This window comes from Oryzias latipes, chromosome 19 (genome assembly GCF_053564925.1).
Source record: "Oryzias latipes strain Hd-rR chromosome 19, Olatipes_Hd-rR_3.1".
NCBI lineage: Eukaryota > Metazoa > Chordata > Actinopteri > Beloniformes > Adrianichthyidae > Oryzias > Oryzias latipes.
This window is the reverse complement of record NC_136255.1, coordinates 11,269,999-11,281,588: the sequence shown is the minus strand read 5'-3', so window position 1 is coordinate 11,281,588 and position 11,590 is coordinate 11,269,999. Positions and strand designations below refer to the sequence as shown.

General features: G+C 41.4%; 1 protein-coding gene across 4 annotated transcripts in view; it reads left to right on the top strand.

The window, feature by feature from the left end:
• LOC101171950 (dickkopf-related protein 1-like) overlaps positions 1-11,590 on the top strand; it is a 33,584-nt gene that overhangs the window by 14,867 nt on the left and 7,127 nt on the right. The gene's annotated exons all lie outside the window — the stretch shown is intronic.

The window sequence follows — 11,590 nt, the reverse complement described above, 5'->3', positions numbered from 1 at the left end:
GTAATACATTTCTGTTTATTTAGTCTGCTATGTCTGCTGTTTTCTGATTTAAACGTCCTCATTAACACAGTTCAGTTAACACTTTTGAATTATAACTATTACACAAAAAGAAACTTAAATTTTACAGTTCTGTAACCTCCATCAATGGGTTCTTCTGAACACTGCTTCTCTTGCCTACTTCTTACTGCTGGACACTTGGCAGCACTTCCTCCCATACAGCTGAGACCCTCAGTATGGCTTGAAGATGATTGTCAGTATCTGGGCTGTACTTGGACTTATTGAAATTAAAGGTGGAGAAGTCAGAGAGTATGTCCTCCCAATTTTGAGTCTGTGTTGAATGTTTTTTTTATGTTTACTTTTTAAAACACAAATCAGTAAAGGAGAAACAAAGTTCAGTAACCACTTTTGGATTTTCTTTCTTATGACTTTTTGCACATTTGAAACCCTGGTCACAAGTTATTTAAGAGCAGCCAGTCAAACACTCCTATATTTTCATAGTTGAATTCAAACTGTGGTTCGTAAAAGAACAGGCGCTGTTCATTGGAACAGAACAGAACATTCTATGCCGATACCTGATATCAGAGATAGGCTCAAAAACAGAGGGAAATTCATGTTGGCAACACCAAATAAGTGCAGCCAAGATGCACAATAAGCGTGTTTGAGATCACCAAGGTGAACGCAATGATGCGCAGATCACCTGGTGTGTGACGTATGTTTTTGCTCCAACATCACCTGTCACTTATCACAAAAATATCACGAGAAAGGGGCGGGAGCAAAGCGCCAACCTAAGCGAACGCATCTGAAAATTCAGTACTGTGCTGTCCCCAAGCCGCAAATTGACTACAAAACAATGCATTATGTGAAACGGTGTCCTGGCGGTTTTTATGTATGAGTGATCAATTAAAATAATTTATGATACCTATGCTGCAGTCACAGCCACGCACGAGATCGTTTGGTTGGGGTTAAGACGCCACTGCGCGTAACCCTAACCACAATCTCAACCTTCTTCCGGATCCGTGCCACCCAGAAACAAGTTCAGTACTGGCAACATGTATTTAGAAAATTACATGCAAATAAATACGTTCTAAAAAGGAAAGTAAGAAAGTCCTAAATGTGGTCCGGGAAGGGGGCTGTTCTCCTGCTTTCAAGCCCGGTCAATGTCACGCCCCCAAGAGTCATATACCCCACTGTGATTGGTTGGTTTGTCAGCTCCACGCACAACACTGAAAAAGTGTCATTCATACAAACTGGCTGGACGCATTAACATTAAACTTTCATAATAAGGCGGGAGCCACAAAATATCATCTTGGGGGCAGCAAATAGCCTTCGGGTCGCGAGTTTGAGACCCCTGTCCTAAAGTGTCCAAGGTTCTTGGAGAGGTAGATGTCCCCCCCTTGTGGAAGCATCACATTTTTGTTGTTTTTTCTTGAATTGATTAAAAATAAAGTATATTTTTCATTGAAATATTTAGAAATAAACATTTAAATGATGGAACTGACTAAAGTCCAGTTTTACTAGCATAATATTCCAGCTTGATAGCAGTTCTGTGTCGATAGTGACAATCAATCTGAAAGGCAAATAGACCAAAAGCCAAACTGAAGGACTAACTTTTTATTAGAGTAAATATCAGTTAGAAACACACGTGACATGACTGAGATGTGTCAGTGTGAATCTACAATTTTCATAGTCATGAAAATAAAGAAAACTCTTTGAAGGTGTGGTGGACTGAGCAGTATAAGGCAAGGACAGCAAACAATTGTATTGAAAATATTTAAATGTATTTTTCAAAACTGTAAATGGGCAGAAATGGGCCCTTAAAGGGGTCAAAGTAACAAAATTAACTCAAGCTTTAAATTTAACAGAGGAAACCTGAACAGACAGACAAACCTACTTAAACTGACCTAACTAATTGAAAACACAAGGGAACATATATAGTGGCTGATCAGACCAACTAGACCAGGGGTCGGCAACCAGTAGCGGTTTTAGGCACGGGCCATACGGGCGATCGCCCGGGGCGGAAAAATGACGGAGGGGCGGCGCCAGCGGCTCAGCTCTTGTAAAATACTTTATGCACCACTATTGGTTTACTTATATCACAGAGTTTGTAACAGCCTGAAACCTGGCGGCGCCCCCGCCCCGCAGCTGCGCTCCCTCCTGTCTTTGAGAAGTAGACGCAAATGTGTGTGAGAAGGAGAAGGGAGGGGGCGCGGGGTGAAGGGTGCAGGCTGAGAGGTGAGCACGGAGCACAAAACGCATGCGCAAACCTGGCTGGATCTTCTTCCAGGGGGGCAACGGTCGCGGGCCGCGGCTCAGTGCTTGATGAAAAAATAAAAATAAAAATTGCGCCGCCATGTAGCGAATTGGCGCCCCTGGGTGCAGCTGCACGCGCTCCTGCTGGAAATGTTTGACGAACGGGGGGCTGCGGGTATAAAAAAGGTGTTGGAGTATTGCAGCACCACTGCGTTGAACTCGAAGGGAAGAAGTTTACGGAGGCACTTCAACTTTTCACTTGAGCTTTTATTTTAAACTGCTCACAGGAATTGTATATCCGTACAACAACAAGTTGTCTCACCTTCTCTCAGAGAAAACTTAACAAAAAAAGAAACATGCGCCTCCTAGCGGCGGGGATGAAATACTGCTCCATAAAGGTACATAAAATAAATTCACAACTTGAGTACATAAATAAAAGATCTCTCAACAAAAGGTATAAAAAAAAATCATGCTTTTTTGGTTATTTTTGTGTGAAATGCCCAAATAAAAAATGGGAAAACAAAAAAAATTCTTCACTTAGATGACAGTTGGTTTAGTCGACAGACATGATACCTATGTCAGGACATTTATGCTAAATGCAGAAACTTCTGAAATATGGAGAAAAAAGGTCAAAGCTGATGCCGAATTTAGAAAGAAAAGAGAAGAAGAGGAGAAAAGAGACAAAGAAAAGGGTATTATCGCATAGCTAGATGCACGTTTTCTAAATTTGAATGCTACCTGCCCTACAACAACAACGTTGCAGAGGAAAAATCTCTTGTTTGGTCTATCATGACCAAAACTGAAGTAGGCCCAAATATTGCAAATAACGTCCTTTTTAAGATATTTATTCTTAAATGTTTGTTCTGCCTTAACTTGTAACATTAGTTATGATTCGTGTGTCTGTCTGCTCTGCTGTAACACAAAGTTTTTGTTGTGTTTTATTGTTGTATATTAGTTCATAATGTTAAATAAGCTGTGATGGTAGCATGCTGCTGCTGCTGCTGCTGCTGTTAGCTTTTCAAAACTCCAGTTGATCAAGTCATACCTGAGATCACTAATGTCTCAGGAGCAACTCACTAACCTGCTGTTGTTAGTATCAATCATTCAGGGGGGGAGCAGATTTCATATGATGACGTTATTGACAAGCTTGCATCAGGAAGGCCACAAAGGTTAGGTTTTAGTTAGTGTTTTCTGTTCTTAGTGCTGCAGTTACATTTATTCTAGTGTATTATTAGTGTGATTTGTAGTTTATAATATTTATTTCAGATTATTTGTGTTTGATTAAATATTTCCTAACTGTATTTTCAGTTACAATAAATGGACAAAGTGACTCTATTTGGGGGGGGGGGGCGCCAGAGGAGGGTCTTGCCCGGGGAGTAATTCAGGGTAGAACCGCCACTGTCGGCAACCCATGGTTTCGGAGCCACATGTGGCTCTTTCATCCATCTCTTGTGGCTCCCTGTGACTTTGGAAAATAATTTGTATTTTATAATAATTAAATTTTATTTTAGTTTTTTCATTTTTCATGGCATTTCAAGGCTCTGCTGGCTCCGCACGAAGCGAGTGCCACGTAAAAAACAGCTTCGTAATGAGCTCGTATTTATGGGGCGATACCTGCAGAGCTGATAACAGGGAGAGGCACGCGGGGCAGCTTCAATAAACACGATCTTCTGCCGGTGTAGGTACCGGATGTTCTCGGGTTGCCGGATGTTCTCGGGGTCCTTCAGGGTCCTTCCAATGAGTTATATCACTAGAGGAGACATCACGTGGGAGGAGAGCACCGCCATCTTGGTGAGGTCAAGTTTTGAAGACCAAACCACTTTTATAACATTTCATAAAGAGCTCTGTTTTTGCTTTCAATCACTTCATTATATGAAAAAGAAGAATGGCTTGAAATTGCTTAGTTTTGTTCAGAAATAAAAACTTCACGAGTACCCCTAACTTAACTAGTATTAGACTACTTAGATTTTTTCTATGTTCCTTTATTTTATTTTACTTATGTTTTTATTTATTTGTGTGTTATGTTCATTGTTTCTTTTTTTCCCCTCTATTCTTTATTTTCTATGTCAATATGTTATATTTGGCAATGGTGACTGATCTTCGAGGCGATATTGATTACATCGTTATTGTTCGTTGTTAACGTTAATGTCATTGTTAATGTATGATACCGCAATTGTCAATAAAGTTTTTTTTAAAACTTAGCGACGTTAACTCATTGGTCGTGGCAACTTACAGCCAATCAAATAGTGTGACGTCATCATTGGTCGAAGGACCCCGAAGGACCCCGAGAACATCCGGCAACCCGAGAACATCCGGTACCCACACCGGGAACTTGACGTACCGCGGGGCAGAGACTGATGACAGACTGAGAGTTCGCGCCAGCGTTGCCAGATAGAGTCACAGTTTTCCAGCCCAAAAGTCATCTGAAAACCGCCAGACCCAGCCAAAAACCGCCCAGCACAGCTTTTGTTGAGGTTTTTTTTCCGTACTGGACTGATAAAATAAAAGATTTTTCTAAATAAAAGAAAGTTCAGACTAATAATAAAATATGTACAATATTGAATATTTCTTCAGCGGAGCGCCTTCTTTCATTCATTTGCTTAACCCGCTCTATCCCCGCTATAACCTGCGTCCGGCTCTTTCATCCTTGTGCTGCGCTGGAGCGCCCTGACTACCGTAGGACACAACGGGAGCGCGGGGGAAACCAACTCTCAGCTGCAGAGGAGGTGAACAGGTAGAGAGGAAAAGCAGGTGGAGAGGCGGAGGAGGGGCTTTGGCTTCAAACTCTGTCAGAGAGATGCAAACACGGGCGTCAGATTGAGACGCAGCTTTCCCTGCGGGAGTTGAAGTAGAGACTTTCTCTGGGATGATTTTATGAACTCAAACATGGAAACATGATTCCCATGCAGAACTCTTCAAAACAATAAACCTGATCTCTCCACATTCTCAGTGTCTACCATGCATTGATAAACACGTCGCTCCATGCAGCGATCAGACCAGAACCAGTAACTCCTCCCAACGCGGCCGCGGTATCATCCTTTAAAGAACACAATGTGCATTTGCAGCGACGTATGCTTCAGACCAGGGTTCACCAACCTTTTTGAGACCGAGGGCTATTTCATGGGCACCAAGTGGTATGAAGGGCGCCACTAAAAACCTCCTAGCCCCCCCACCCCAAAAAAAAAACAACACAATTTGAGGACTTCCTTTTGTGTGCCCTATTTTTATTTGCTCATTTTACACACAAAAACTTGCATGAATTTTCTAGACTCGTATTACCGGGGGGGGGGGGGGGGGGGGGGGGGGGGGGGTCAAACTCAGTTGCAGAGGGAGCCTAATTTCAAAACAGACTTTAGGTTGCAGCCGAACAAGATAAATATTTATTGAACACACTAAAGCTAAACTTTTAAACCTTTAAAACTTTAACTTAATTTTAACTTTTTAAACATAAATGTCAATAAAAACAGACAGGAATATTAATCCTCACATTAATGGATTACTCAACCACCTCAACCTATTCTCAAAATCTTTACATTACATGAATCATAAGAATGTCCAGAAATTGTGTAATTTATTTGATCTATTTAAACTTTTGTAATAGACCCTTACTTTTAGTGATTATTTTTTAAGTTATATTTGTTTACATATTTGGGTTTTCTTTGTCTACCTTTATCTCAGAATTGATATTGTTGTCATTGACAGACATGCCGTGGTTGTTTGTTGAATATTTGCTTCAATAAAAAAAAAAAAAAAAAAGATTTTGTTTGGGTGCATTCCCTGCGGGCGCCACAAGGGGTGCTCGCGGGCGCACTGGCGCCCGCGGGCACAGGGTTGGTGACCCCTGCTTCAGACGATGTCCGATTGGCCAATCTACATGTCAATCAAGTCCCTTACTTCTCAGTGAGGATTTTGATTGGCTGGTGGATTTTAAAGAAGTAATTTTTTTTTAATCTTTTCTGGCCCGCGATCTACACTCATGTCATTGAAGATCGATCGCGATCGACGTAATGAGCACCTTTGAATAATATATTCATGCATAATATATATAATGATGTCAAAACGGGTTGTGGCTCCGAGTGCTTTCTTTTTTATTAGGGGCGGTCCCAAATGGCTCTTTGAGTAAAAAAGGTTGCCGACCCCTGAACTAGACACACAAGGGGGAACTTAAAAAGACTAAGACAAAATACAGCAAACAAACTAAACTAATGTCCAACATGTGATAAATTAACATACACAATGAATAACACTAAGGACCATCAAAATGGAAACTAAAGTAAAGAAACACAAAAAGAGTTCCTTGTCCACTGGGCGATGGTTCAGTCCAATTAGCTGCCTGCTGAATATAGGGCCTCTGCTGACTGGCATGCATTCTTGTCAGGCCTGACTTTATGGTTCCAGCAGCAGATGGCAGCAGCAGCAACAATGGTTCCCTCAACACTGGTAACTCAAAGCATAACATCAAATTAATGAACCAAATTATAATAAAGTAAACTGAAACGTGTTAATAAATTTTATGTTCAAAGGTGTGTGTTATGTTTGAAAAAGAAATCTAAAAGCATATGCAAAAAAATGAAGTGAACAGAGATATGTAGGGTGTGGTGCAGGAGGTTACTGCCCTGATGGGGTGGCAGCGTATGCAGCCATCACAGAAGGTGTTTCCAAACTTTTGGTCTGTAGTGTATTTCTGTTGGTTTTGCTTTGTTCAAAATGTTTGTATCAAAAATCATATAAAAGGGGAGCAAGGACGTATTTTACTAAAAATCTAAACTTGTATCTAATAATAAAACAAAAAAGTAATACATTTGGAGTCATGACACTCACTGGTTCACAGACAAGCCTTTCCCTGTCGCAGATCTGGACCTCACAGTGGAGACACACAGTGGACACTTTCTCCAGACGTTGGAAATGGAAACAGTTGAGGTGGAGTGGCTGTCTTTGACATTATCAAAAACCGTAACTGTGTTGTCTGCAGGGCAACTGATGAAAAAATTTTCTTTTTCAAAAAAAGTTTAAACTTATCTTCATATTCATTCAACTTCATATTACTTTTCCTCTCATGGACTACCTTTTGATGATGAGGCTCCACCGCTTCCTGTCTGTGGGATATAGAGAGTTGGAGTTGCCCAGCAGTTGTTCATTACAACTTTGAATCTCATACCTAAAACAACACATCGCGTAATTTAATACTCTTAATGGATTGACTAGACAGTGCGCTGAACCTTTTTTCTTCAATGATTTGTGAACCTCACTGGTGTCCATGGATTATATGAAATCTTTCAACCTTTATCCGCCTTTGTCATGGTAGGGAGAACAGGTCAATGTAAGGGTGGGGTCATCTAAGGTAGCACAAGGGTTAATCAGCAAATAAAATTATGGTAAAAAAAAATAAAACAAAATAAATACATTCCTTCAACAATTCTTCTTTAAATATGTCCTCCACCATCAGGAAAATGCCACAAGAACGAGTTAAAAACACTAAAAAGCACATTTTCATTAGAAGTGGGTCTTTAAAAAATGTCATTAAGGACGGAAAAACTCATTTATGTCTGAAAACTGTACAAGACAATGTGTGCGAACAATGTGAATGTTGGGACCATCTGACAGTGACAGATGAGATTATTGAGCACCAGTGACCCTGGTTCCACATTTTCCCGTTTTTCTTTCACAATTCAAGGGAGGGGGGAAATTCCTGGCACGGGGAAGAAGCAGTGCTGCTTTTCATTGTGGAGTGACTCACACTCCTCGCTCAGTCCAATTGGAAACAGGTTACTGGAAACATTATTTGGGCTTCAAAATGCAGTTGAAGCAGCTGATAGCTGAAGAAAATCTACCCCCCATGTGACCATGTATTTGAGTCGAAAATCATTTATTTAAAAGATTAATGTTAGGAGAGGTTAGGAGTCTGTTTTTAGGATATGATGTTCATACTTTTATAGTGAAAATATCTGTATTTATTTCATGACAATTGACACTTTTTCAGGACAACGACACGAAAAATAAATCTGTAGTGAATAACTTGAGAGTGAACAACATGTTGTGGCGATCTGACAGTTTGCATATCGCCCTGATGAAAATCACCTGTGCAGGTCAGAGAGGAGAGGCGTGCCCTCTAATCAGAGTGCCATCAGCTGTGGGGAAAGGGGACATAAAAAGGCAGAGGGTCTGGGAGTCAGAGAGAGGAGGAAGCTGAAAGAGGTTCCAACGCGCAACCCTGCATGCTTTTACAACCTGAAAAACTGACATCTTCTCAGAGCAAACATGACCAGATACAGCAGAGCCTTCCCAGACAGTTTACTGCACAATGCCTCACCCCGCACTACCATAATCCACAAGACATCTGCTCAAAACCTGGATTAAAGTTGAAACACAACAAACTGGTCCAAGAAACCACAAAAACACGGAACTGCTCCTATCGACCAATGACGGTTGGAAAACCTGGACCGGATCCCCTCCACCATGGACTGGATACAGGACAACAACAACGGCCCAGGAACCTGGAACGGATTTCTAAGGAGTACCGGACTGAACAGGAAAACAAAAGTTACTAAGAAGAACTAAACTGTGTGGCCTTACTTTCTAACTTCATTTCAGCAATACCCTCCTAAAGTAACAAACAAAAGAATTTAAATGAACTTTGGGCTTTTGTGTGTGTAAAGAGCAGAGGGTGTGGATAACATCCTTTGTGACAGTGGATTTTTTTTATTTATTTATTTTGTTTTTTATGTCAGGAGAGAGACCTGGGGCCTGTTTCAGAAAGGAGGTTCAACCAACTCTGAGGTTGAACTTGAACTCTGAGTTGGTCAATCGGGAGATTAACAACTCTGAGTTTTCTGTTTCAGAGAAGCTGATCCGAGTTATATCAATCAACTCTGAGTGGACTGATTCGGAGGTGAGCGTGCGCACCGCGACTATAAGAAGCCATTATCAATGGAGCGCAGATATCACGAGTCACCATGGCAACCGTGAAAAAAAGAGGTCTGCGTATTTTTCGCCAGCTGAACTTGACGTGTTGCTGCAGAGTTACATTGAATTTGAGCACATATTCCAGAAGAAAAGCAACACCGCTGCATCTGCAAAACAGAGACAGTTAGCGTAGAAAACATAGCTGCTCAGGTTAATGCCTAAGTTTGCATTTAAATCATTGTTATAAAATATTGACTGTAATAAATAACTTTTTAAATAGCGTAAGGAGTGAAATAAAAAATGGCGATATTAAGGTGTAGTTTTGAAGTGTTATTCCTGGTGTAAATGCATGAAATGCTGCAGTGTACAGAACCAATCTAGGGGGGGGGGGGAATGCCTTTAACGTCGGTAATGTTTAGAGGACTTTTTTGTTAACCTTCCCCTCTTGCAAACGTTGGTCAGTTTAATATTAATACATGCAATTGTGTTTTTAAAAGTGAACTTTTGTCTGTTGAACCTTTCGCTGCGCGAAGACTTCTCCTTTCTTTTCTCTCGTCTTTCCGACCGAGTTTAGAAGCGCAGGGGAGATTTCCTTCAGGGCCGAAGGGAATTCTCCTTCGGGGTTCACTTCCCGTTCGAAACCCTCAACCTCCAGAGCGGATTAAGAATGACTCCAAAACAGTTATTCTGGGAATGACACCTTCTCTTTATTTAACTAAGTGCTCCGTCCTCCGAACACACAATATATTCCACGCACACACCTCTGCTCCGCGCTCACCCCCCCCCCCCCCCCATATGCACCTGCACTCGCCCCTCCCCTTGTCTCTCGTGGATCGCACCCCGCTCAGCACACACACTGCAACACTACCCTTGTATTGATCAAGTGGTATAGGTTTATATGGGATTAAGAAAGTAAGCAGTGCTAGAAAATTGTGTTTCCAAAAAGTAATTGTTACATTAATCTAATTCAATGTCCCTGATTTCATTTTCATGTAGATGCAATCCTGCAGGAATTAAAAGAACATGGCAGCAGCTAAAAATGAAGTATAAAAACATAATTCAATCAGGTAAAATCTGAGCATGTCATGGATGTAGGCTTTGTTGACAATATTTGACATATGAAACATCTACATAGCAATACATATCTAATGTTGTTTTCATTGTATACATGGAATTGACTGCAACGAAAAACGGTAACGCTCAAACAAAAACGTATGGGGAAATGACAAAAAATCGAGTCTTCTCGAAATCCTCGTACGAGGTAAATATAATTTTCTACGAATTAATGCAGTCTCCTCGTCTATTGGGTCCTCCAAAAAAGAACAAGCCATTCTTGTCACTTAGACTGTCTTTGTGTGACGGAAATGTGGGCAATGAAGGTTAAAGCGAAAAATACCGCTTTGTCTTTAAAAAGGGGAGGGGACTGGCAGAAACTTTGAGTTTGGAGAATAAAACCTGCTCCCGACCAGGTTAAGTTCACAGCATAAGTAACCATGGACACTGACTCCGAGTAGAAGTTACCTCTCTTTCAGAAACGGGTTTGACTTACTCTGCTTTCTCTGGTTTAACAAACCTCCCATTCTGAAACGGAAAACCCAGGGTTTCCCTGATTTCAGGGTTAATGCACTCAGAGTTTACACTTAACCTCCTTTCTGAAACAGGCCCCTGACTGGCACTTCAGGAAAAGTCATCCACAAACTGTCACAATGTGTCACCAGCAAAACAGATTGTCAGGTGAACAAGAGCGTTTGGTTCTCAGTGGACTGTTTGGCAATGATACAGAAGGGAATGCCATTGTCTGTACGTAACCTTATAATCTTCACCTAATAATTGCATCTCAGTGGGTTTAACTGAACTGCTCTATGAGAATGAGTCCTAGAATGAGAATGAGAAAATCTCCCCTGCGTTTCCGACCACGGTCGGAAAGGAAAAAAAATGGAAGTCATCGCACAGGAAAGGTTCAACACTACCAGGCATTGATAAACACAGACACGCTCCATGTAGCGATCAGACCATAACTTTAGCTGGTAGCTCCTCCCATACGCGACCTCAGTGTCAGGCTTTAAAGAACATAATTTCTATGGGGCGGGGTGTTGCACACCCCCAACAACGTATTAGATAACAGAGCCCGGTCCATTAGGCGTCTCTACCGTTCACGGAGCTTCAGTACATAGAACTCCAACAGCCATACGGCCTGACGTAGTCCACTATTATATATTCATGGGGGGGGGGCAGAACCGACCCTAAAACCGCCCAAATTATGCATACACGCCCAAAGCCATTTTGACCGCAAATTTAGACCCAAAACCGTCCAATCTGGCAACACTGCTGCTAGCTTCTCTTATAGGAAAAACATGCTCCCTCCACAGCTCACTGTGACATTACTGTCTGTTAGGTAGTTAGCCGCTCAGCCCAATGGAAATTTCAGAATAAAAGC